Raw genomic sequence first — 26,542 nt, 5'->3', positions numbered from 1 at the left:
ACTGTCTCTGCATTGGATTCTATCTTCTTCCATCTGTTTCAGTACTGAAATATTGCCCTATATTTAGGACTTTCTCTCTTCTACATTTTTAATTCTCTTATCAGTTGCTCTTTTCTCTGTATGTATAAAAATACTTAAGTATTTCCCATAGTGGTTAAAAAATAAATCAACAACAACAACAAAAATATTCTCAAACCTGTGTACTCCTGTAACTATTTATTGAAATAAAGAAATATCTAAAGCTGCCTAGTAAATGTAGTCATAATCAATGCCAAGATATATCCAAAGTGAAATTATTAGACCTTTTGAATAAAGAGTCTTAGCATACTCAAGACAAAATAATAATAATTTATTGAACTACTATGTGTGTGTACCCAGTTTATTCCTTATCATTCCATTGTTTGACTGTAGCAAAATCTGTGTATTCATTCTATTACTGATGGACATTAGGGTTGTTTCCATTTTTTGGCTACATTATATGTAGTGTTGGTAGCAATAGTTTTGTTCAAAGTTTTAGGTAAATATGTATAGTAATTTCTATAAATAGGTTACTTATCTAACAGTGGAATTGTTGGGTAATATGGAATAATATTGTTCAGTTTTAGTACAATACTGACAGTTTTCCAAAATAGCTGGGTCAATGAACACTAGATGTTCAGTTGTTCCGTAAAATTGCCAACACTTGATACTGTTTTTCTTTTCATTTTACCTGTTCTGTTGAGTGTGAAAGATTTCTTAAATTCAGAAACCAGTAAGCATAGGGGAAAAAAAATACAAGTTTACCTACATAAAATAAAGGTGTTCTACTTATCAAGAGACACCTTTAAGAGTCTAAAAAGGCAAGCTTCAGCATGGGAAAATATATTTGCAATTCATATATTTGTAAGATACACATAAATATTTACTAAGAAATTGAATAAATTTGAATTTATTCAAATAAATTTCTATGAATAAATCATAGAAAAAATGAACAAAACACTTGAACAGGGCTTTTACAAACAAAGATATCCAAATAACCAATACATATATGAAAAGGTGCTTAACTTCCCTACATGTTGGGGAAAAGGCAAAATAACACTTTATACCAATCAGAATGGCTAATCTGGAATACATTTTCTTTTGTTTCTATTAAGTTTCTGGAGTGATACCAATTAGTCATATCTTTAACTTTTTGAGTTTGTATTTCCTTGACTCTATGAGTAACGTAAATTTAAAACCCAAATCCTACAAAAGAGCAGAATTACCGTATATGATTTTTCACGAGAGCTTGCCTTGCATTCTCCATCTAGCATTCAGGCCATTTTGGAAGATTTCTGTCATGTAAACACATGTACTTTTTATTTCCTGCTGATTTCTCCATAAAGGTATAACACTTTCAAAGTCCCAGTTTCATCCAAAATATCGATTCCAGCTGACCATCTTGTGTCAGTACAAAATATTGTCTCCTATTCCCTCTAAGGCTATCCAACCTTGGGATCTGGGATAAATATACCATCATAGGCCTTCAGGGAAGCTTTGGTTTCAGGGGCAGTTTACTTGTCTGACTTTCCACTTATTTTCACTGTCAGCCTCCTACCTCCTGGTTTGGAACTAAAAATGTTAGCAGTTGGATTTGAGTCTGAGCTGAACGTGTCTGCATATCATCCAGACTGAAAACATGTCTGAAGATCAAATTGCTGCATGAGAATATGTAGAATGAGGAGAGACTATAAGCTAGAAAAAAAAAAATCTACTGGAATGTTCACATTTAAGAGGCAAATGGAGAAAAATTAACAAAGGTGAAAAAGAAAGAGTAGAAGAAATTTAAAGTAGGAAGTTTTCTCAAGATGTTTGTTAATGAAGAAAAGGAGAGAGACAGTATGATAATTCATGTGAGGTTTGCTAATAAGCAGGATTTTGGTGAATTTGATGAGACAAACATGTACAGCTACTGATGAGGAGGATTCTTTTTGAAGGAGAAATATGGAGGAATTTCTGAAATATGGAGGAATAAATATTCCAAGATTGAGGCATTGTAAAATGTCTCTCTTTAAGGAATGATGTCGGATCTATATGATTGATATCTGACTGAGATTTTACAACATTTCCATGTATGGAACAGTATGGATCATTGACCAAATAAGTTGTTCCAACTTTAAACAGAAAGTTTTCTTAGTCCTACCAGTTCATAGAGATCATATTACTCATCTTTACTCCACTGAAGAAAGCCATTGCCAATATTTGCATATCTAAAGGATTATTTGACCATATGCCTCTCTTATAACCCTAAGCTTCCTCTCCTCCAAAAAATGGCAAGATTATTTCTCCAATTAATTAATTGATAAATTTGTCAGCTTCGCTTTTTCTTCTCCTTTTGTTCTCTGCAATTCCCAAAACGGTGCCATCTGCTATGCACAAAAATTTTTGCTAATATTAGCTATCTACTACTGGTGGCTACTTATGCATAGCTACTCTCCACACATTTCATGCCTAAGCCATGCCAAGGATACATTTATATATTTTTTTTAATTTGCTTTGCAAGTGTATTCAATATGTCCTTATTGTTAAATAAAGTGGACATTTTTCAACCCTCATTTTCTTTGGACTCTGAAAATTTTTCATATCTATTGCATAACATTTTCATAGTTATATATGTACTTCCAATGCTGCCCATATTACTCAGTTTTGTGTTCTGGATTCTCCTTCCCTAACTGTATTCCAATGCTGAGGTTGCTCATTTAATCTCGAGACATCTCTTCTTAAGAAAGTCATACATTCCCAGATGTTTAAATGGTGATGATAGAGACGGCAATAATAGCTAACATTCGTGAATATGTATAAAACTCCAGATGTATGACAAGTGTCTTGCATATAGTATCTCATTGAATTTCCACAATAACCCTCTAAGATCAATGTCAAGAGGTGCCACTGCAATCCCACTTTTGCAGGTGAAGAAACTGAGGTATAATCCTTTGATTAGGAAAATTGTTTGTAAATGGTCAAGCTTTTAAACCCAATTTATCCAGTACCTCTGCTTGTCTATAAGCCCATTGTACTCACATACTTTCTTTATAGCCCAGAAATCTTATTTTTTCTACTTGGTAATATCTTGCAGACAATTGGACAGCTCCACTCAAATTTTACTTGTCCCAAACTTAACTTGTGATATTATTCCATCAAAATCTCTCCTATTCCTGAATCTCTTTCTTAGTAAATGGATTGACATTCCATTAATACAGTTATCATGCAAGACGCCTTTGCCCACCTATCACAAAGCACCAAAAATTCTTTATTCTCCTTCCTACATTATTTATTTTCTCCATTTCTACTGTCACCACTTTCCAGCTGCCACTATCTTTCTGTTAACTGCTGAAATGACCCTTAACTTGTTGATCTGAATTCCTTTTTTTTTTCTTGCTTTTGATTCCAGTATTCAGACTGCAAAGGAAACAGTTTACAGAAACACGAACTCATCCTACTGTTATCACATGTAAGGTTTTCCACAGTTTCTCTTTTCTACTTAATAAAACTGCAAACTGAGAATAATTTCACGTTTGTTTTTTTTTTCTTGATATGATCCCTTCCTACTCTTTTTTTAAAAATTTTATTTATTTATGGCTGTGTCAGGTCTTTGTTTCTGTGCGAGGGCTTTCTCTAGTTGTGGCAAGCGGGGGCCACTCTTCATCGCGGTTCGCGGACCTCTCACTATCGCAGCCTCTCTTGTTGCGGAGCACAGGCTCCAGACGCACAGGCTCAGTAATTGTGGCTCACGGGCCCAGTTGCTCCGTGGCATTTGGGATCTTCCCAGACCAGGGCTCGAACCCGCATCCCCTACATTGGCAGGCAGATTCCCAACCACTGCGCCACCAGGGAAGCCCCCCTTCCTACTCTTTTAAGCTCATTCCATAGCAGTCTCTTCCTCTCTTTATATTCATGTTGAACTTTCTTTTTCAGGAGGCCTGGGCTCTAGAAAGTTTTTCATCTGTTAGGAAAGTCTTTGCTTGCTTCCAAATGCACCTTACCCTGTGTTGTGTTATACCTCCATGTGGTATATTTTCTTGGCATATTTTGATTTTGCTTAGAAGAGAGTAGGAAATTTGCCACGTGTTCAAGACACAACTTGTTTCAGCCCAATCCTAGAAAATGTGCAATTTCCATGCGTATGTAAAGTAGGGAGGAAATACATGGCTAGCCTAAGGTAAATTGGACAAAACAATTACAAAGTAAACTGGCAGAAAGAGGGCCGAACACTGATCTCCCCAGTTCTTTGTAGCGGGAGTGTATTTTTCTCTTGACCATATGTTTTCATAGATGTTAATGATGTGCTTTCCCTTGTTCTTCTTCTCTTCATCCTTCACCTCCTCTGTCTTCTCTTTCTTCTCCATTTCTTCTTATTTTCCATTTGAACTAATTTCTTTTAAAAATTCTCGACATTTCTCTTCAATATACGTAGAGGAAATCTGAAATTCATTGAGAAAGAATTTAGGGACATTGAAATAGCTCCCACCACTCACATTGGAGGTCTAAATACAAAGAACTTATCTGATATCAATGGATTTTTAATGTTTTGTATGAAAATTAAAAACTTGATTCTCTCCATGCCCTTTTCCCTTTATCTGTCTTCAATTTCTACAGAAGAGTGAATCTATGAAGATTTCTCTTTAGTCTCTGATATTAGTTTCATTTCACTCACATTTGTGTTTGGCTATGCTCATCACGTTACAAATTATTGTCATTAATTAAATTTTATTTCATGTAAAATAATATACAATGATATTTTTATTTCTTTTACTTTAACTTTCCCACCTCCTCTTGCCGTACACTGTAAGATACTCTCTCATTCTACCCATTATGCCAACAATATAGTCTTCCAAAGTCTTAATGGAAAAATGTATCATTAAAACACTTTATTACCGTTATGCAAAAAGCATTGTAGGACCTTAAGCAACAAGCCACTATACATAGTCTTCATACTGAATTAAGCTGCATTTTGACAGGAAAAAACAAAAGAAAAAGAATTTCCTTAAGATAGCGAGAGATGTCGTTCCCTTCAGACCTGCTCTACAGTTTTCAGTGGGGAAGGATTTTATTCTCCAGCATGGACTTTGACATTCTTTCTACACCAGCTTTTCAGTTGAGATGATAGTACTACATGTTTGGGGAAGTAAGTTTACTGATGGGAAGTACATTTATATGCAAACCTATGCCTCCCCCCATCCCCGCCTCATTACATTAAAGAAAATCTCACTAAAAGGGGCTTTTTGGCAAAGAGTAAGGAAAATTCTGGTTTTTGATCATCAAACTTGATATATTGATCAATATTTGAAAAGACAGCTTAAATGATTCAAAATCTGCATATGTTTATACAGGATACGTACCTCACCTTTGGCACTCAAAGTGACAGTTAAGGAGATTAGCAAAGAATAAGTGCTTGGAATGCAGTTAAATGCAGCATAAATGGATCCTTTTCTATAACAGTTTTAATGGTTACTTAACCTACATATGACTCCATTTCTCCTACAGAAAAATAGGGATAATATTGATCATTCATAAAACTTTTTAATATGTTACCCCATTAATCTCCTATTGTTTTGTATAACCCTGAGAGAGAAAAGCTCTAGACAAAATACAGAGGCTGTGATGCTGGCACTCAATTTTAGATACAGAAACTGAAATACCCAAAGGCTTGAGCTATTGCAATTTAAAGCTGTTACAGAAGTTGCAATCTTTCACAACAAGCTGAAACTAAATAACCTGGACTTTTGCCTCACTAAGTTACTTAAAAATAGAATACATTAGTATATAAGGACACACCAAAGCAATCAATATTTTATGAAATTGCTGGACTGTAATATGGATTTTGAACAGTATTAGTGTTAAATGCATTAACTTTAATGAGGAACTTAGAAATGGTCTCTTAATAACCTTATTGGGATATGACTACTTTTAAATGGCTTTCACTTTGTCCTTGGAATTCATATGATGCATGTGACAGTGGCTTGTTTAGTGTTAACAGAGGATTAGATGAAGGAAATTAATTAAAGCTTCCTAGCAACGTTTTCCCCTTGAGCTATTCAGTATGCTAAAGTGGTGTGACAGGGTACCATCCTTTCTCTAAATCTACTCATTAAATAACTCAATTAGGTTTAAACACACATCCTTTTTTAAAAAAAATTAGACCATAATTTTTCTCCTTGTCTTTCTAACCTGACCGCTTCGAGCCGCTGCCACCTCTGTGATTTGTAATTACCTTTTAGCTTCTAATAATAGGACGGTCACAAAGTGTGTCCATGTGTTTCAGAGTCCACCAGTTCACTTCTTGAGACCTGTCTTCAATTGAGATGACAAATTTAAATAGGTTAGGGACATTTGTTTAACTAATCCCCTGGACAAATAAGTATCTGGAATGATTTCCTATTTAGATGAAATACAAGTCTATAAATCTTTTTAAACACTGCTCATGCCGCACTTGAATACTTGGAATACTAATCATTTTTCAATTTTATATTTTAGAAATAAATAGATCTATTTTGGCTTTAAATTCTCACAAATTGTGATTTTCTCTGTTTTTAAGACATCGTTATAAATGTATTAATTCTTAGCTATTAAAAACAATTACTTATAATACAAAATAAAAATAATATTTACCAGTATTTATTGTTTGTGGATTTTTTGATGATAGCTATTTTGACTGGTGTGAGGTAATATCTCATTGTATCGATAGTTTTGATCTGCATTTCTCTAATAATTAGCAATGTTGAATATCTTTTCATGTGCCTCTTGGCCATCTGTATATCTTCTTTGGGGAAATATCTATTTAGGTCTTCTGCGCATTTTTTGTTTGGGTTGTTTGGTTTGATGATATTAAACCACATGAGTTGCTTGTAAATTTTGCAGACTAATCCCTTTTTGGTCACATCATTTGCAAATATTTTCTCCCATTCTATGGGTTGTCTTTTCATTTTGCTTATGGTTTCCTTTGCTGTGCAAAAACTTTTGAATTTCATTAGGTCCCATTTCTTTATTTTTGTTTTTATTTCCATTACTCTGGGAGACGGATCGAAAAAGATATTGCTGCAATTTATGTCAGAGAGTGTTCTGCCTATGTTTTCCTTTAAGAGTTTTAGAGTTTATGGTCTCACATTTAGGTCTTTAATCTATTTTGACCTTATTTTTGTGTATGGCATTAAAGAATGTTCTAATTTCATTTTTTTTACATGTAGCTGTCCAGTTTTCCTAGCACCATTTATTGAAGACACTGTCTTTCCCCCATTGTATAGTCTTGCCTCCTTTGTCGTCGATTAATTGACCATAGGTGTGTGGGTTTATTTCTGGGCTTTCTATCCTATTCCATTGTCCTATATTTCTATTTTTGTGCCAGTACCATACTGTTTTGACGACTATAGATTTGTAGTATAATCTGAAGTCAGGGAGCCTGATTCCTCCAGCACCGTTTTTCTTTCTCTAGATTGCTTTGGCTATTCAGGGTCTTTTGTGTCTCCATACAAATTTTAAAATCCACAAACAATAAATGCTGGAGAGGGTGTGGAGAGAAGGGAACCCTCCTACACTTTTGGTGGGAATGTGAATTGGTACAGCCACTATGGAAAACAGTACGAAGTTTCCTTAAAAAACTAAAACTAGAGCTACCATATGATCTTGCAATCTCACTCCTGGGCATATATCCAGAGAAGAACATGGTCTGAAAGGATATATGCACCCTAATGTTCATTGCAGCACTGTCTGCAATAGCCAAGACATGGAAACAACCTAAATGTCCATCGACAGAGGAATGGATAAAGAAGATGTTGTACGTATATACAATGGAATATTACTCAGCCATTAAAAAGAATGAAATCATGCCATTTGCAACAACATGGATGGACCTAGAGATTGTCATACTGAGTGAAGTAAGTCAGACAGAGAAAGAGAAATATTGTATTATATACCTTATATGCGAAATCTAAAAACAAATGAGACAAATGAACTTATTTACAAAATAGAAACAGGCTCACAGACTTAGAGAACAAACTTATGGTTACCAGGGGGGAAGGGTGGGGGGAAGGAATGGTTAGGGAGTGTGGGATTGACATGTGTACACTGCTGTATTTAAAATGGATAACCAACAAGGACCTACTGTATAGCACAGGGAAATCTGCTCAATATTATGTAACAACCTAAAAGGGAAAAGAATTTGAAAAAGAATAGATACATGTATATGTATAACTGAACCACTTTGCTGTACACATGAAACTAACACAACATTGTTAATCAACTATACGCCAGGGAATTCCCTCGTGGCCCAGTGGTTAGGGCTCTGCACTTTCACTGACTAGGGCCTGGGTTCGATCCCTTGTCAGGGAACTAAAATCCCACAAGCCAAATGGTGTGGCAAAAAAACAAAACAAAACAAAAAACTATACTCCAATATTAAATGAAAAGTTAAAAAAAAATACTCACAAAGGAAAACTTTATCTTCTTGGAAAAAAGAGAACATTTGACTATAACAATGACATATGAAAAGTAAACTAGAATATAATATATCTTTTGAGTTGTATTAAATTTGATGTTTTCAGGTAAACAAGTAGAAAATCCAGAGTTCCTTATTTTCTAATCTCGGTCAAATAAAAAGCTCAAGCTTTAAAATATTATGATACCTCCTCTTTTGATGTCAGGGATGAAGATAAAAAGCTATCCCTCTAAAATTAGGGTTAGACTGTGCAGTATTTCTTCTTTTTCTCATCAAGATATTATTCTTCTACACACAATTTCGATGAGGAAAACCAACCTGGATAAAGGAACATGACTTCTGTTTAAAATAATTATTTAGGAAATCAGAACTAGATGGTCAATAGCATGGTTGAATTAATAACACTCTGTTCAAAATAGAAATAAAATGTGTTCACACAGATAAATATAACTGTATTTTAAAATATCAATATTATAATTAAACATGTACTCTGTGTGCACACAGGCGTATGTGCACTTTCATACACACACACACACACATACACACACAAGGACTGTTTATCCAAATTGTTAACATACTTTGCTGATTGCATTGTGGTAATAACTCTGTGAGAAAGCCAGTGTTATTATTCCTCATTTAATTGGACTATATCATCTGAAAGTAAAAAAGATAAAGCTCATCACATTGACAAATTTTACTAATTTAAAACACTGATACACCAGTATAAAAAGCCACTGTTTATATGGTTAGCACATTTGTTAATCCATTATTTTAATCATTATAGGATTGACAGTTTCATTCTTCTGCAAGCCAGACACATTCGATTTTTGAATCAACCCTTCTAATAACTCAGATGTCTAAGATTAAACACTTAAAATAAGTTACAATGCAAATTTGACCAAGTGAAATGCATTTGGTGTGTTTCAGGATCATAACAATTAAGAGATGATAGCTATTGTTCTAAAATAAAATTCTATGAATGTAATATTTAATGAGATTCAGAAATATTATAACACATTCACGTAAAATTTTACTCCATCATTAGTAAGAAGCATAGTGATTCAACTGTCTTAAAGCATGTACATAACATTTTATTGCAGAAAGGATCAGAAACATTTAAATTCTCACTGTGCATAGTAATGAAAGTTGTATTTTACCTAACTAAAAATGTGAACTGCAAAATTGCAAGATTTCCTGTAGGAAAATATAATACCAGTTTCTTTGTGGAGTTTTTGATACATTGGTAAAGAGTATAAGTACAATTGCAAACAATTATTTTGCTTGGACATTAAAAATAAAATAGTTTACCTAAATAGCAAATAATAGGAGCTTTGTCTTAATTAAATCACCTAGAAGTTCTGTCCTTGTAGTGTCTTTTTTTTTTTTTTTTTTTTTTTTTTGTGGTACGCGGGCCTCTCACCGTTGTGGCCTCTCCCGTTGCGGGTCACAGGCTCCGGACGCGCAGGCTCAGCAGCCACGGCTCACGGGCCTAGCCGCCCCGCGGCATGTGAGATCTTCCCAGACCGGGGCACGAGCTCGTGTGCCCTGCATTAGCAAGTGGACTCTCAACCACTGCGCCACCAGGGAAGCCCTCCTTGTAGTGTCTTTTAAATAGAATGAATCTCAAAATAATTCCAATGAATAAAGATAATGTCTTATGACATTCAAGTGCACCATTTCTAGTAAAATTCAGGTAATACGTTGGCAGCTGGTAGGAAGCTCCAAACACATAAGTATTTCCACAGGGTTTGTTTAGATTTAGGTGGATTTCCAACAGTCACTGTGATTTTAATTCATCAGTCCTCTACAGTGGGATTTCTGAATATATAATCTGTACAGCACTTTCATCAGAATCAGCAGGAGTGCTTATTTCAAATGTGAATTCCTAGGTCCCATCAGAGACCAAATGAATCAAAATCTAGGTGGCAGAGCATGCATTTGCATTTTAATGATTTGTCCAAGTGATCCTCATGCACATTAAGTTTGAGAACGCATGTGCATCCTTAAATCCAAGTAAAGAATGTATGAAATATATATCAAGTAGTTCACAGAGTTGTTAGTCACAAATAAGACCAGGTGAGCAAATGCTGTAAAATAAAACAAGTAGTTTATATAATCTGACAATTATAACCTATTTCACAAACTTTAAGTACAAATGAGGAAGATTAAAAGGCTAAGAGTGTGCCAAGGTCACAGACCTCTTAGCCTTGGTGATTTTCAAGCTTGTCTGAAGAGTCCCCAGGAGGACTACAGGTACACTACAGATAACAATGTCACAATACAACCTACTGAATGAGAATCTCTTGGGGCAGAGGTCTGATAATCATTACGTTTAGCTATCTAGTCTGGTGACATTTATCATCAAGGAAGTTTGGAATATACTTTCTTGAGCATTCCCAGGCTGACACTACAAAACACTCATAATAATCTGAATTGCTAGTGTGGCATTACAGCCTTAGTTAGCCCAATCACTTTATGTCTCTAGTATCTATTAACACCCTATATGCCACTACTTTTTACTTCAAAGGATTGGCTTAATACCGACATCTTATTACTGTTTTTACCTAGGATTTGTTTTTAATGAATAATCATTAATGTACTCAATATTTGTACAATCTAATCTGTGAGCTGTCTGATATAATTTTCCTACATGAATTTTCAAAAGTTTCATTGCATATACAAATGCATTAATAGCATTTGTATTGAGAGTAGTTAGGGGAAAGTGTCATATCTTATAATTTGACGAGGTGTGATCAGTAGTGATTTTCTCTCTAAATATTCACTTCCATATATTTTTCTATATATTTTCTATAAATTCAATATCTTGAAATATGTGTATATATTATGGCATGAGACAAACAAGCTTAGAAATGATTACTCTTATCAACACTCACATAAGTATATTGATTCAAGGCTTATAATTTAAAAAATGTCATAATGAATACAAGTGAAAACAGAAAAAGTAAAATCAGTCATCTCTCAGTTAAGAAAACATTTATACAACTGTTTAAAAATAACTGTAAAATTCAGTTGTATATATTCATTACTATACATGTAAAACCAAAAACTCAGTTCCTTAAAAGATTCTCCTTCAAGAATAATCTGTAGTTTAGAGTGGCTTAAATGTCCAGCTTCCTTGCCTGTTCTTTGCCAGTGTTTTCTGTGCTGGGAAGCAGAGAATGCAAAGGGCAGCACCGTATTCTGGTCCTGCAAGAGAAACAGAATGGTAAGATTTGGGAGATACAAGCTGCACTAATTATGTCACAGAGACTAGAACAGCAGTGATTTTTCCCCCATTATTATTATTTTATATCAGTAGAATCTTTTTAATATATTCAATAATTCTATTATTTCTAAAACCTTCCACAAAAGGGCATTACAATCCTTTTAGTTTATTGCAAACATATATATTTTTTTAAGTGGATTCACCTTATTTATTTTTTGGCTGCGCTGCAGGATTTGTCAGAAGACAAACAGTAAGTTGTGAGCTCCATTTTGCCCAACTACTTTTTTCTTCACACCCTGGAGAATCTTGTGTCTGGAACTGTAGAGACATCATCATGTTACCACCCCTTCTCCTCTCAGGTTGAATCCACTGTGACAGAACACTCATGTCCTTAAGAGGCAAGGCCTAGCAAATAGCCTCTCACAAATCCACTGAACATCACAATGTCCTGTTTGATAAATTCTGTTGCTGCTTCAATTATATTGCTGATTTCAGGTGCTGCTTTATTTGCTCATTTCTGAATCAGGTCTTCCTGCTTTCTTTATATCTTTTTTCAACTCTGTCCCAGTTGATTTGCACATAGTTACTTTGACTGGTAAACCTGAAGAAGATGGCCAGAAGCCTACTGTTGCTGTAAGTTTTCCAACTTTCTGGAACAAAAATCCTGCACAATGGCCAGTGCAATCTGGATGGCTACTGAGTATTGTTCTACCGGAAGTGCCAAACTATGGCCAAACATAGATTCTACCAGCGGTGTCTTCATGTATACTGAGTTAGGTCCAATATGAATCATCATCACTTTCATATTCAGGTGAGAGAGATCCCATCTAGACTGGCCTGGCCTTGGAATCCAGAACCAAGTGAAGAGGACTCAGCTGTCAAGGGGGGGCAAAGAGGGCCTGGGGTTGGAAGAAAGGGCCATAGACGCAGAAGTAAGCACTTCATGAAAACTAAGCAAATGGTATTTCTAGGTAAATCAGTCTTTCTGTGCTGGACTAATTAAAAGAACTTCACAGCTCTCTATCCCCAAGCTTTCTCACCCTCTGGAATTGAGGGCTTTTACTGCTTCCCCCATTATTTTTTTAATTAAGTAATGAATAGTATTTTATTATTATTTTTTTTTTTGGCTGCATGGCATGGCATACATGATCTTTTCTCCCTGACCAGGGATTGAACCTGTGCTCCCTGAAGTAGAAGCATGGAGTCTTCACCACTGGACCCCCAAGTAAGTCCCTGAAGAGTATTTTATAGATAAGAAAACTTTAGCCTCAGCAGGATAAATTTGAGGACAGTTCCAATAGCTAGTTTCCCAGAGATGCACTTGAAGTGGTCCTTACAGTTTTTGCAAACTAGAATACCTGATAGTGTTTATCAGTGCAACACGTCAGGTGCAGTGTAAAGGTATGGGTACTGAAAAAGTAATATTGACCCTAACTATGCATTCACGCACAGGCATTTACAGATTTTTACCCAGTCTTTGAATTAAAAGATAGATTCTCTGAGTCTGATCAATGTCAGCCTCTTGAGATGCACTAAAATGAAATTCAGAAAAAGTTGAATAACTTAAACTACTCTGAAGTTACAGACAACTGAAGTAGAAAGCCTCTTAAGCAATGTGAGAGAAGAAAAAAAGGGGCAAAAATTTACCTACTAGCTTGGGTTGTAGAACTCATGTTTTTAGGAGTTGGGAGAAAAGAAACTTTGGAGCAGGTGTTTCATGTGACAGATCATTAGATCTGTTATCTAGGTCTGTATTAGATCTGTATAGTATCTATTGAGATACTATAGATGAGGAAAGATGTTAAGCGTATTTGCTTCGTATCATCAATGGAGATTTTTTGTTGCCTCTGAAAGCTTGCTGTCAAGATTTAATTTAATATTTAATTAATTTCCTCTCTGCCGATCTGTGATTTCCCTTAATGCCATTTCCTTAATGCCATTTCCCTTAATGCCATTTCCTTTTCTAGAGAGATCACAGATTACTGTAAATTATTTGTGTTCAGTGAGGATGGGCATAACGGTTGTAATAATGAGAACAAGAATAGTGACTGGCCATTTATACATAAAATGAATTCTGTTAGAAACACCTATAAATATTGTACCAGCGTTATTAATTAGCTTAATAAGATCAATTGGCATAAGATCTAAGTTGTTTATTATAAATAAAATGAATAAAAATTCACTAGTCAGCAATAGATATTAGTATTTTTCTTTTTTAAAAATCTCTTCTTTGCTAGCCCTAAATGCTTTTTTTCTTAGGGTTCTAATATTGACTTCACTAGTCTTAGTGGAGTTACCAGCTTGTGGCTGAATCACGCTCACTCTAGTATTCAGACATGGTTTGACACTGAAATGCCCACGGTCGCGAGACCCCTCCACAAGACCACCAGAGACAAGAAAGAGTCAAAGCCAAACGGCAAGGGTCATTTATTGCAGGTTCGAACCTGGACCTCCGCGCACTCGTTGCCGGTGACGCTAAGAGGTCCCGATGGAGTTTAGTACAGCTCTTTTATAGACAGGTACAAACAAGCTCGGGACCTTCTGCGGGGCTTTCCAGGGGTGGGGAGTACTGATTGGCTAACTTTTAAACAAAAACACTAGTCACTGATTGGTTAACTTTTAAACAAAGACACTAGTCACCGTCTGATTGGTTGGATGGTTGCAAAAGTGGGTTCAGCAAGCATAGTTACAGAAGCGAGAGCGGCTGGTTAAGTTTCGGTTTCCTGAGGTTTTGTTTCTCAATTAGAAATACTTAAGATGGGGCCATAGTTACAAACAGTACAAACAGGAAGATCGATGCAATCCTAGCAGCGCTACGGCCTAACGGCAGGGCATCAATTCAGTCCTATTTCTACCAAAGTAGAACATAGCCCTTCAACACATCTAAATTAAGGTGAGGAAGATTATTCCAGAATATCGAGGCTCTCTTTTGGCAGGAATTGGGGGATGGGGACTTATTCTGAATAAAGAGGAAGTGAAGACTGGAAAGGTTACTTGGTCAACAGAGAGAAAAGATTAGCCTGAAAATAGAAACTGTCATTCCCAACATTCTCAAGCTCAGACTGCATCAACATATGAATACTTGGCACTAAGTAAAGGGTTATAAAAAAACACATCTAATTCCCAGTCTGTAATCTACCAGTGACATTAAAAAATAAGATACCACCACTGGTGATGATGTAAGTGTTGTTTTCGAGAAGGGCTGCTAGTACAGCTTATGATAGCATCTTAATAAACAAAATATTAGCTTTGAGTTGTAATGAGGATTAAAACTTAGATTGAGAATCAAGCTTCTCTGCATATATGTATGTATAAGGAAAATCTATTTTCCCTTAAAACACCTGCATTGTATCACTTTAGAGGTAAAGGATGGTTTTCTCCCTTCTTAAATCTCCTCTTGATAAATATATTTTCATTGGAAGATGTTTTAAGTAGTCCCTCATCTAAGTGGAAAGATTACAGGTACCATAACAGGGAATCTTCAGGAATATAAGGAAAATATTTTAGTCAGAATCAGTTCTTACATGAGATGATATCAAGTCACTAGTTAATTTCTAGAAAGAATAAATGCCATGGGCATAGAAAAATAGGAACTGATGAATAAGAAAGGCAATCTTCATCAAGGTTTGTTTCTTGGAATATGTATAGCTAGAGCCTGTATGACACTTTTCGTTTTATTTTAATTGCTAATACAATTTTCCTATATTTTAAAAATTGATATTGTTCATATTAAGAACATTTATTTGAAATGTCTTACATAGCATTCTAACACATCCTGAAACAGTGTAGTTTTTCTTTAGCTGCTGTACTACCTCTCTACCCTCCCTCAATAAAACACACAAAACACCTTACTACAACCTTAATACTTCAAAATTTTTTTTAAAAACTCTAAAATTACAGCTCAAATAATTATTTAACCAATAAAAATAACATTATTTTATGAGACTCATTTTAGGGAGTATTAGTTATTATCTTGTAATTCTACATTTTTTCTCATTCTTCCCTTCCATTTTATTTCCGCTCCTCTTTTAGCATACCTTCATACGTCTGTCATCATTTTGCTCACGAGAAAAAAAGGTGGCATTTTTAAATATCAAGTAATATGTGTTATAGCTTTGCTAAACATTTCACCACCAGTTTGTTGCAAGAGATTTATAAATCAGATTTTCATTAAAAAAGAGAAAGACTCAACACCATATGTTGTGCTAAATCCTATGCAGCTGCTGCTACAGCAGCTTAATAATGTGTGAACTAGAAGGCATTCAGTACTCTGTGTGATATACAGGACTGTAACTTCTTTCAAATGTTGTGATTTATTTTATAGGAAAGAGAGTTGCTAAATGGGTATCTATAACTGAAGTTAAAATACTCAAGTACTCTTGAAATTGAAATAGAAAAGCAGGCTCAAACAAGAATGTTGTATATTAATGCAGCTCCTCTTGTAATCTGAACTTCACTGCAATTGTACTTTTGCCTAAATATCAATCTAGTTGGCATTTTTATTACAATTCTGCGAATGGAAAGAGAGCAAATGAACCATTTACTGCCTTTATTTTCTAAGTATAATCATGTTTCTGTTTTCCATTCAATGATAGTCAACTCTTATCCACTCCAACATAAAACATTCTTGAGTGTTAATGATCAGTTATGGTAAAGAGGTTGATATTGTACCCCATGCTCATTTATGTTACAATGTGCAGAATGTCACAATCAGTTATTTATAAACTTTAGTTGAGAGGTCAGGAAATAATACCCTAATGTAAAACTGTGCATATTTTAAATAATATTTACGGGCCAACCACATATGAGATATAAACACTACCCTACATATACATCTTAAATTTATTAGATTTGAAGTAACAACACTGAAGGAGGAAAATCATTTTTAAAAGCAAGACACTAATTTTCTTCTTAAGTGTGCTTTTTTTAGATTTGTTTTTTATTGAGGTAATGTCAGTTTATGACATTATGTAAGTTCCATGTGTACAACATGATATTATCTACTTCTGCATACTTTTCAACATGTTCACCACCAAAAATGTAGTTTCTGTCCATCACCATACAGCTGATCCCATTAAATGTGCATCTGCACATGGAAATTACATGCTTCTCTTTCATTGAAAAGAAACACCTCATGAGAATGATGATTAATTTTCCTATGTTAATATAAATTTGCATTATTTCTGCATGTATCATGATAGAACAGAATGAGTTCATGAATTAGTGTGAAAAAATGTTTCCTTGCTATAGAAATAAGACAGGTGGCTATTTTCCATCTAGTATAAGGACATTATAAGAGCAATCTATAGACCAATATTCTTAATGGATATAGACAAAGAATGTTCAAAATATACTCGGAAAAAATGAATCCAACAATATATAAAAATAAGTATATACGGCTAAATGGGCTTCATCCAGAGAATGCGTTGGCAGTTTTATACGTAAAAACTATCGATATAATATACTCTATTAATAGATTAAATGACACACAGCACATGATCATCTCTGATACTGATATAGTAGGATATTCACAGTATATTCACTATTTAATGCCTACTAGGATGACTAAAGTCAAAAGGACAGGTCATAAAACTAGCTGGCCAGGCTGTTGAGATGTTGGTGGTAGGAATGTAAAATGATATAGACTCCATGGGAAATAGTTCAGCTGTTTCTCAAAATGTTAAAAATAGAGTTACCATATAATCCAGAAATTCCCCTCCTCAGTATTTTCATATGTATATACCTATGAATAATAAAAACATATATCTACCATAACTTCTCTTCACTGTTTCACAGCAGCATGGGTTATTAATAGACAAAAAGTAGAAATAATCTAAATGTCCATCAACTGATAAATGAGCAAATAAAATGTGTTATATCCATACAATGAAATATTATTCATTGTAAGAATTAAGTAATGATACATGCTACAATATAGAAAAACCTTGCAAATTTTATTCCAGATATAAAAAGACATCCACAAATACGACATATTGTATGAGTCCATTTATACAGCATAATTAAATTAGTAATTCACAAAAAGGGGCATATTAAAATATTCAAGTAAAAAAAAAAAATATTCAAGTGTACAGAAACTAAACAATTCACTTACAAATAACACTTGGGAGAAAAAAATACTCAGGAAAATAGAAAATATTTTAATGAGTAAATATGGAAACACAATAGATCAAAATTTGTTCAATAGAGCTAAAACAGTCTTGAGATATGTGTCTTTAAGTATTTATATTAGGAAAAAAAGAATTATGAATACAATGACTTAAATTATTCCCTTAAGATGCTGGAAAAAGAAAATCAAATTAAACCCAAAGAAAGTAGAAGAGAGAAAATTAGAAAGGTAAGAGTTGAAATTAATAAAATAAGATAATTGTACCTATAATAATTAACAATAAGAATTAGATTAAAATTTTAAAGAGAAAATGCAATAAAATAAAAATCTATGAACTCAAAATAAATTTCATTAATTGATTTCTATGATAAACTATTGATGGAATTCTCATCTTCATTTGTGTTCTTCCATCTCTGATGTTTCACCTTCTTTTAAAAGCTTACGTAATTAGGTCAGCCACACAAGAATAATCTCCCTTCTGCATAACACACAGTTAGCTTATTAGTAAACTAATCACAGAAATGGTATCCCATTATATTCCAGACTACACCCACACTCAAGAGAAGGAGATTATACAAGTCATTTACACTACAGTGCAGGAATCTTAGGAGAATATCTTAGAAACTTCTCTATCACATGATTAGAATATACAGACATGAGGGAATTCCCTGGTGGTCCAGTGGTTAGGACTCTGGGCTTCCACTGCAGGGGGCCTGGGTTCAATCCCTGGTCAGGGAACTAAAATCCTGACAGCCGCATGGCACAGCCGAAAAAAAACAAAAACAACAACAAAAAAAAACCAGGTATGAATTACCATGATTAGTTGTGTACTTATTTTGTGTGCTATTTCCATAGTTTACATTAATCATTAAAAAAATTATTTTTAAGTATTCTTGAAGCATTAAAAATGAGCTACTGGGCTTCCCTGGTGGTGCAGTGGTTGAGAGTCCGTCTGCTGATGCAGGGGACGCGGGTTTGTACCCCGGTCCAGGAGGGTCCCGCCTGCCGCAGAGCGGCTGGGCCCGTGGGCTGTGGCCGCTGGGCCTTTGTATCTGGAGCCTGTGCTCCACAACGGGAGAGACCGCAGCAGTGAGAGGCCCAAGTACCGAAAAAATAAAAAATTATAATGCAAGAAAAGGACACAATGAGTTAATTACTGACATTAAAAATAAATGTATATATGCAAGTCTTACTATACAAGGCATAAAAGAAAATACACTATAAAATTCTGATTATAAATATTCAGATAGAAATCTAAATTCCATTTTCCCCAAAGGCTTGTGGTTTTGATGGCATTATTTTGGATAGCACATTAATTTTAATCAACATGTATGTCAGGTTTTAGCAAAGCTGGATGTAATTGTTATGAATTTGCTGAAATGAAGTGATAAATGAAAGAAATAGAGGAAGAGAGGATGAAGCAGAATGGAAGACAGTTGAGAGGAATGGAGAGAAATGTAGAAAGAAAGTTCCAGGCACTGTGGTAGGGAACTTAGCATGTATTAGTTTATAGAGACAGAGGGACAAATAACTTAAGTATTGATGGATATATATTAGATAGGTAGAGAGTAATGTGGAGGGTGTTAGTGGTGGGATGAGCATCATGATCAGTATTTGGGAGTTGAAATGAGTACTGTAGAAAGATCAGCTCTCTAATCAGTGCACCTTTATTCCCAGAGCATGGGATTTTTCTAAGAGCAGTTGTTAAGCTTTGAGAATATTGTTGATTTAGTTCTGTCTTCCTGTTGAATATCAGCTTTCCGAAGGAGTAACACATTTATCTGAATTTCTATCTTCAGTGTGTAACATTTCAGTGTCTTGTAAAATCAGTGTCTGATGTATAGAATATCAATAGATTGATAGTGACCAAATTAATGGGAGAGTCAACATAGGAAAGCAATGTTGAATAATTTTGAAATGCAAACTGACTTCTAGTTTTTTTTTTTTTTGTGGTACACTGGCCTCTCACTGCTGTGGCCTCTCCCGTTGCGAAGCACAGGCTCCGGACGCGCAGGCTCAGCGGCCATGGCTCACGGGACCAGCCGCTCCACAGCATGTGGGATCTTCCTGGACTGGGGCACGAACCCGTGTCCCCTGCATTGGCAGGCGGACTCTCAATCACTGCGCCACCAGGGAAGCCCTGACTTCTAGTTTTGGAAGCCTTTAATGTAACATTAAATGTTTAGCTCCATTAATCTATAACGATTGACCAGCTGACATATATTGAGACTCTGATGTGCCAAGCAGCTAGCTACTAGACAACGTTAAAAGAGAAAACAAGATTCCTCCTAGAGTAGTGGGAAAAAAACATACAAATAGAAAAGTTCAATAAATTCCCATATGGGCTATGAATCATTTATGTAGTTGCCGTATTAGGACACTCTTATGGGTTGAATTATGTTTCCCTAAAATTCATATGTTGAAGTCCTAAACTCCAGTATCTCAGAATGTGACTTGATCTGGAGATAGGATCTTTATAGACTTAATAAAATTAAAATGAGGTCATTAGGATGGGCCCTAATCCAATATAGAAGGGAAAAGTTGGACATACACACACAGAGGGAAGATAATGTGAAGAGACATAGGAAGAAGACAGCCATCTACAGGTCAAGGAGAAAGCTCTAGAACAGAAACTTCCCTCACAGCTCTCAGAAAGAACTAACCCTGCCGACACTTCGGTTTTGAAATTTTGGTCTTCAGAATGGTGAGAAAATAAATTTCTGTTGTTTAAGGCCATACAGTCTGTAATGCTTTGTAACAACATCCCTAGACAATTAGTACAGGCACTCTGACAGATATTGTGTATTGGTTCCAAGTTCTGTTCCCATCCTCCTTAGCTCTCCACAGTTTCACAGGGGACCTAAAAACCACACTGCCTAGACTCCCTCAACAGCTGTTTTCTACTCAGTTGCTGTTATTGGGATTCCCTGATAGGAAATAAGGGAATATAAAAGAGAAAGTGTCATTTCTCACTCTGACTGCAGTAGAAGAATCAGCAGATTTGGGTACCTCCAGGAAACTGTGGGCTGCAACACCATTGGCAGTACAACAGGGGAGGCTCCAGATGAAAAGGTAGACTAGTGGGCTCCAGCTAGGATGGTAGCATCTTCCACATTTCTAGGAAATCTTTGTTTTTCCTTTTTGCAATTTTAGGCCATCTAAAATAATTTGTGACTAAATGTTTATGTGCTTGAAACATCCAGAAGATGTTTTAGTTCTCCTGTCTGTACACTGACTGATACAGAATAGGCTACAGAAATGAGTAGAAGAGAGAGAAATTCAGATGAAGAAACACCTTCAATGGGGAAATAGGACTACAGGCTAGAAGGTGTGAAAGTTTCCAACTGGTTGTGGTAACAGTACATAATATAATAAAATTACAATAGCCTACTTTGTTGAATAGAATGTGTTTGGAGGTGAGGATGGTAATATAGGGGTAGGCCAAATCAAAGAGGGCAGCACAGATAGATTAAGGAGGTTTGATTTCTCCATAGTAGTTTATATTTTCATATTTGTCAACAGCTTTGATGTTGTAAAATTTTTGTGAGGAAGGACAGGCAGGCATTATTATTTCCATGTTACAAAAAAGCAAATTACAGGTCACTTGAAGTTAGCCAGTTGTATGGCTAATTTAATATTCGAGTTTTACTATTTTTTTTTCACAATTTTTAAAAAAATTACCAAAAACATATTTTTGAGGCATTACAACTGTCTTATATTGATTTGGTTCTGAATATCATTCCCTGTAATGTTATCCAACATGTTTTAGCCTGTTTCTCAATATTATTTTTTAAGAAGATATTACAGCTTCTTTCTTATTCAACTACTTTAAAAAGTAGTTGAGGGCTTCCCTGGTGGCGCAGTGGTTGAGAGTCCGCCTGCCGATGCAGGGGACACGGGTTCGTGCCCCGGTCTGGGAGGATCCCACATGCCGTGGAGCGGCTGGGCCCGTGAGCCATGGCCGCTGAGCCTGCGCGTCCGGAGCCTGTCCTCCGCAACGAGAGAGGCCACAACAGTGAGAGGCCCGCGTAACGCATAAAAAAAAAAAAAAAAAAAAAAAAGTAGTTGAAACATGTTAATCTTAAATCTCAATTCTCTATGTTTTCTTCAAATTTTATTTAAAAAATCTTATTTACACAGATGTTATAAAGTAAATTCAAATGCAAACTATCAGTAGAGAATATACAAGGGAAGGATGGAGAGTCTCTTTTATGCTAAAAATGAATGTCTAGATATTAGTCCGTTCAAGAAATATTTAACTCTATTACAAACTAATTTATGGTAGCATTCAAGAAATGATGTGGAAGCTGAAAGTCATTCTGCTTTACAAACTTCAATCCACATAAGTAAACTTACTTGAGACGATATAGTTTGACAAAGAACATCCTTGAATATCAGAGACCATAAACTATATACCTGGGGAAAAGCCAACCTCAAAAGAATTTCAGAGCATAAGAAGTGTATAAAAAGGAGCAGGAATTAATTACATTTCTGTAATTGTGTGTGTGACTGCCAGCACAGACTGCCCTGCATTTGATCTCTTGTTTATAAATTATGTCAGTGTACATAAAAACACATTTGACTTCCTGGGAAGCAATTAAATCAATAGAAAAGGTAATAATTATATTAGACTTAGGCTAATATTTTAAAACATTTAGGAAAATGGACATTGTGAAATGACACTAGCCACAGTAATAAATATTCTTAGGTTTAACTGATATGTACACATGGGTTTTCATTTCTCAGTAATGAGAATGGGTGGGAGAAATTTGGGGATGTCAGTGGGCAATGAGCTCATTCTCTAGTGGAAGAAAATATTGAATTTATATTCTGGATAAGTCACTTACTAACTGGATAAACTTCAGTGAGACATTTAAACTCTGTAAATTGAATTACTTATTTATAAAAATATGGGATAAAAAACCTCAAACATTTGTGATGACTGAGATCTTATTTAACATATTAAGATTTAGGAAGTGCTCAATAAATATTTCTTAATAGCCTATTTTCAAAATGCTTTCATCTTTTATGAAAGGAATTATATATGGTAAGAAACTGTTTGGAGGAGAAATAACAGTGAGCCTGATAATGGTAATCAAAATGTCAATTGTTAATGTTCATTAAATGTAGTTTATTTTGTCACTAAAGTCAGCCTTAAAAAATTGGAAATTTCTACCTCTGTCTATCCTTAGCTTTGCAGTACAAATTCAAGTGTTTTCACTTACCACAATTTAGAATTCTTAGTAAATAGTTCACAGTAAACTCGAGGAAAAGCTACCCATAAATTAAAGAGTGATTAAGATACATAAAATTTAACTTTTATTATTTCCTAAATTAGTAATTTTATTTTCCTCTCTGTTTTTTTCTACATGACACCAAAATAAACTAAGTGCAACTAATTAGAGGGTGATAGGCTTATGGACAAAACCTATGGTGATAGGTTTTGTGTGGATCTATAGTGGTGTAAGGCCAGGGGAGGGGGATGTTGAATTTTTCAATAAAGGCAAGATAGATCTGAGTGAGAAGGCAACATTTGAGTGAAGTTATGTAATAAGAGTGTGATCCAAATGAATTTCTGGTACAGGAAAGCTCTAGTAGGAGCGAAGAGCCAGTGCAGGAGGAGGGCCTGATGCAGAATTATGCCTGGAATCTTTGGGGAATATCAAGTTCAGTTTGAACAAATGGGAAACTAAAAGGAGAATGAAGTAAGAGAAGTCAGTGGGAAGTAGGGAGAGGATGGGTGCAAACATTTAGGGCTTCTTAGGTACCTGCTACTGAGAGATAATATATTATCATGGTTGGAAGCGTAGACTCTGCAAAAAGACTTCCTGGCCTCAAATCATATACTACCATTATTAGCCAGAGAGTATGGGTCAAGAAAATGACCCTTTTGTGCTTTAGTTACTCCATTTGTAAAATTGTGATAATGCTGCCAACATAATAAGATTGTTCTTAGCTATTATTTTATACTAGAGACATAGGGAGCCATAGACTTTTTAGCAGAGCAGCAATATAATCTGACTTATTAAAAATTTACTCTGGTTCAAGTATTGATAATATGCAGTAGGAAGGAAGCATGAAAAAGTAAAACTAAGAACACTTAGGAAGCTATTACAATAATTCATGTGAGAGACAATTGAATATCTTGTGCTGATAGTGGGGGTATTGAGAAGTTTTAGATTTTAGACATACGTTGACGAAATGTAAACAGGAGTTAATGACTGATTGGATATGGGACTATGATAAACAAGAGTCAAGGAAAACTTCAGTATTTTTCACCTGAGCAACAGAAATGATGGGACCACCTGAAATGGAGAAGAGTGGTATAGAACAAAAAATGAGATATAAAGCCAGTAAGTTTTGAAAGTAGAAAATTTGAGCTTTCTATCACATACTGATTGGACAGTTGGATATAAATATTGAATAGACAGTTGGATTGTATGAGTGGAGAGGGAATAAGGCTTGAAATATAAATTCTTAAATGTCAGAATATTGATGATATTTAACCCATGAAACTATATGAATTCACGGAGTAAATCGACATGCACACACATGCTATATATATATATATATATATATATATATATATATATATATATATATGTAATTTCCTAAGGAGATATATACCCACACACTTTCTTGAACATAATTGATGAACTGATGTGTTTTATAATATACACCTGGAAGAAAACCCTTAACAATATAGTGACTTCTGTTATGAATCAGTCATTAAATTATACAAGTTTCTTCCTGGGCAAACTTGTCTTGTGTATATTATTTGGCAAGTGGTAGATACTTGAAAAACAGAGAAAGCCAGTATCTATTTCTGAATCATGGCTTATAGCATGAAAGGACAAATTGAGTGAAGGGTCAATAGAGCAGAGCTGAGCACAAGATCTCTCCTGCTGTGAATACAGACTTGCCATGGATGTCACATTCAGCTTCTTGAGTAGCTTCAAAGTGTCACTAGGAGCCATCCTCACCATCAACTGAAAAAGACAGCCTCACAAATCAACCAGACCTCTAATGCTGAATTCCTAAGGAGGTGCATGAAAGTAGGTAAAGCTAGAAATCGTTTCTCGGTTTATTACAGAGAATCCGCTAAAGGATAAGCTGGGAGCACAATGTCAAGCAAAAAGATATAACTTAAGACACATTAGAATATTTCCACCTGGTAGATGAGAAGATAGAAAAAAACAGAGTTTATTTTGAGGACTGAGAAAATCTTTGCCTAGTTCAGCAAACCAATAACCAATGTAAATATAGGTCTAAAGGATTGATTGAGATGTGAACAAATATAGTAGCACTAAAAGCTTAGAGATTTTCATAAAGGATCCTGAAAAAGGAAATACACCCCAGTCCTATTTAGTAAGTTCTTTATCCTGATGAACACATATCACTATTAAGAAATATATATTATGGTTTATTTATAACATTACTTAAATTGTGTGGTGGACTTCAGTAATAGAATTGCAATTATTTATTTTTATTCTGAAAAACTAGATTATAGATAAAATGATTTAAAAATTTATGCAATAGTTTGCAAAAAAAGGGGGGAGGATTCTAAATGCCAGAAGTGAAGAATGCAGTAAGCACCAGACAGAGGTAAATAAGATGATACAGCAACAGTTCTGTGAAATTATTGAAATAGTGATGGTTTGAGTACTGTGTTTTCAGGCCTACAAAATTCCTATAGAGTAGATTCTGTCAAAGGCCTTTAGTATTAGTGGTAAGGGAACTAACTAAATCTGCCACCAGAGAAAATTAAGCTTGCCTTTGTCATAACTCTGTGTGGGGCAACAATTCTCACAAGAAATCAAAAGAGTAGCCCTGCAACTTTGATGTGTTTGAACATGAATTTACACTATGCTCATAATATGGGGATATCCTAAGCTGAGAAAGTAGCAATTAAAAAATGATCCTGGTGTCATGAAAATCCTAGGGAGTCTAGAAATCAAATGCAAAACTGCTCTGGAGGGACACACTGGTCCATGTAGGATTTATAAAGGGGAAAATCAAAAGAGGCCAGATTAAGATGAGCTCACAAGCTCAAAATCAGAAATTACAAAGTTCATAGTAAGTGAATGTCATCAGTCACAAGCACCAGGAGAACTCAAGCTATTGGATTTAAAATCTCAAAGTAAAACCCAAGAGCATGAGATCATGGGATGACAGAAAAACTGCACACACATGTATACATACATATAGCCTAAATGTCTAAAAGGATTAAAGAGATAGCAGTGCCTTCTGCTTACATGCAGTAAGCTTGGGAAGACAGAACCTTAATTTAGCAGTGGGGAAATTTAAGAATGAAGTAAACCTATCCCCATAGAGCTTCCAGAAGCCATACTAATTGGTGGCAGTAAACTCTGAAAGGTAAAGGAAGGTGACCTTTACAGCAGGTGGACTGGTTGAAAGTCTAGTTGAGAAGAAATTATACCCAAGTATCCTCCCCCATTCCAAGCAGGCAGGAGATTGTAACTCCCCTACTTAAGAGAAGACTCAGAATTATACTCTAGAGTGTAAAATATAAATATTCTTTCTTGGAGGAAAAGTTGAAGCTTGGGAGACGATCACATGAGGATTAAGGAATACCCAAGGGCTTTTTCTGCTATTTGGTATTCTAACTGGGACAAAGGTGTTCACACTTAAGGCAGGAGACGGATATTATCTTCTCTACAATATATGGGAAGTCCAAGCAAATGAAAAAATAAATAAATAAAAAATATTATCACCAGTG

At 35.1% G+C, this 26,542-nt stretch overlaps 1 long non-coding RNA gene and 1 pseudogene across 1 annotated transcript; both read right to left on the bottom strand.

Annotated features, from left to right (window-relative positions):
- Positions 1 to 3,863: 3,863 nt before the first annotated feature.
- On the bottom strand, positions 3,864 to 8,752 carry LOC116764092. Its single transcript, XR_004352720.1, has 3 exons — positions 8,637 to 8,752; positions 6,230 to 6,309; positions 3,864 to 4,439 (listed from the first exon to the last, which is right to left on the bottom strand). It is a non-coding gene; the product is annotated as an uncharacterized LOC116764092 (long non-coding RNA).
- Positions 8,753 to 9,993: 1,241 nt separating this feature from the next.
- On the bottom strand, positions 9,994 to 12,690 carry LOC116764086 (annotated as a pseudogene).
- Positions 12,691 to 26,542: the final 13,852 nt, after the last annotated feature.

The sequence above is a fragment of the Phocoena sinus genome, chromosome 13 (genome assembly GCF_008692025.1).
Source record: "Phocoena sinus isolate mPhoSin1 chromosome 13, mPhoSin1.pri, whole genome shotgun sequence".
NCBI lineage: Eukaryota > Metazoa > Chordata > Mammalia > Artiodactyla > Phocoenidae > Phocoena > Phocoena sinus.
This window is presented reverse-complemented; position numbering and strand designations above follow the sequence as displayed.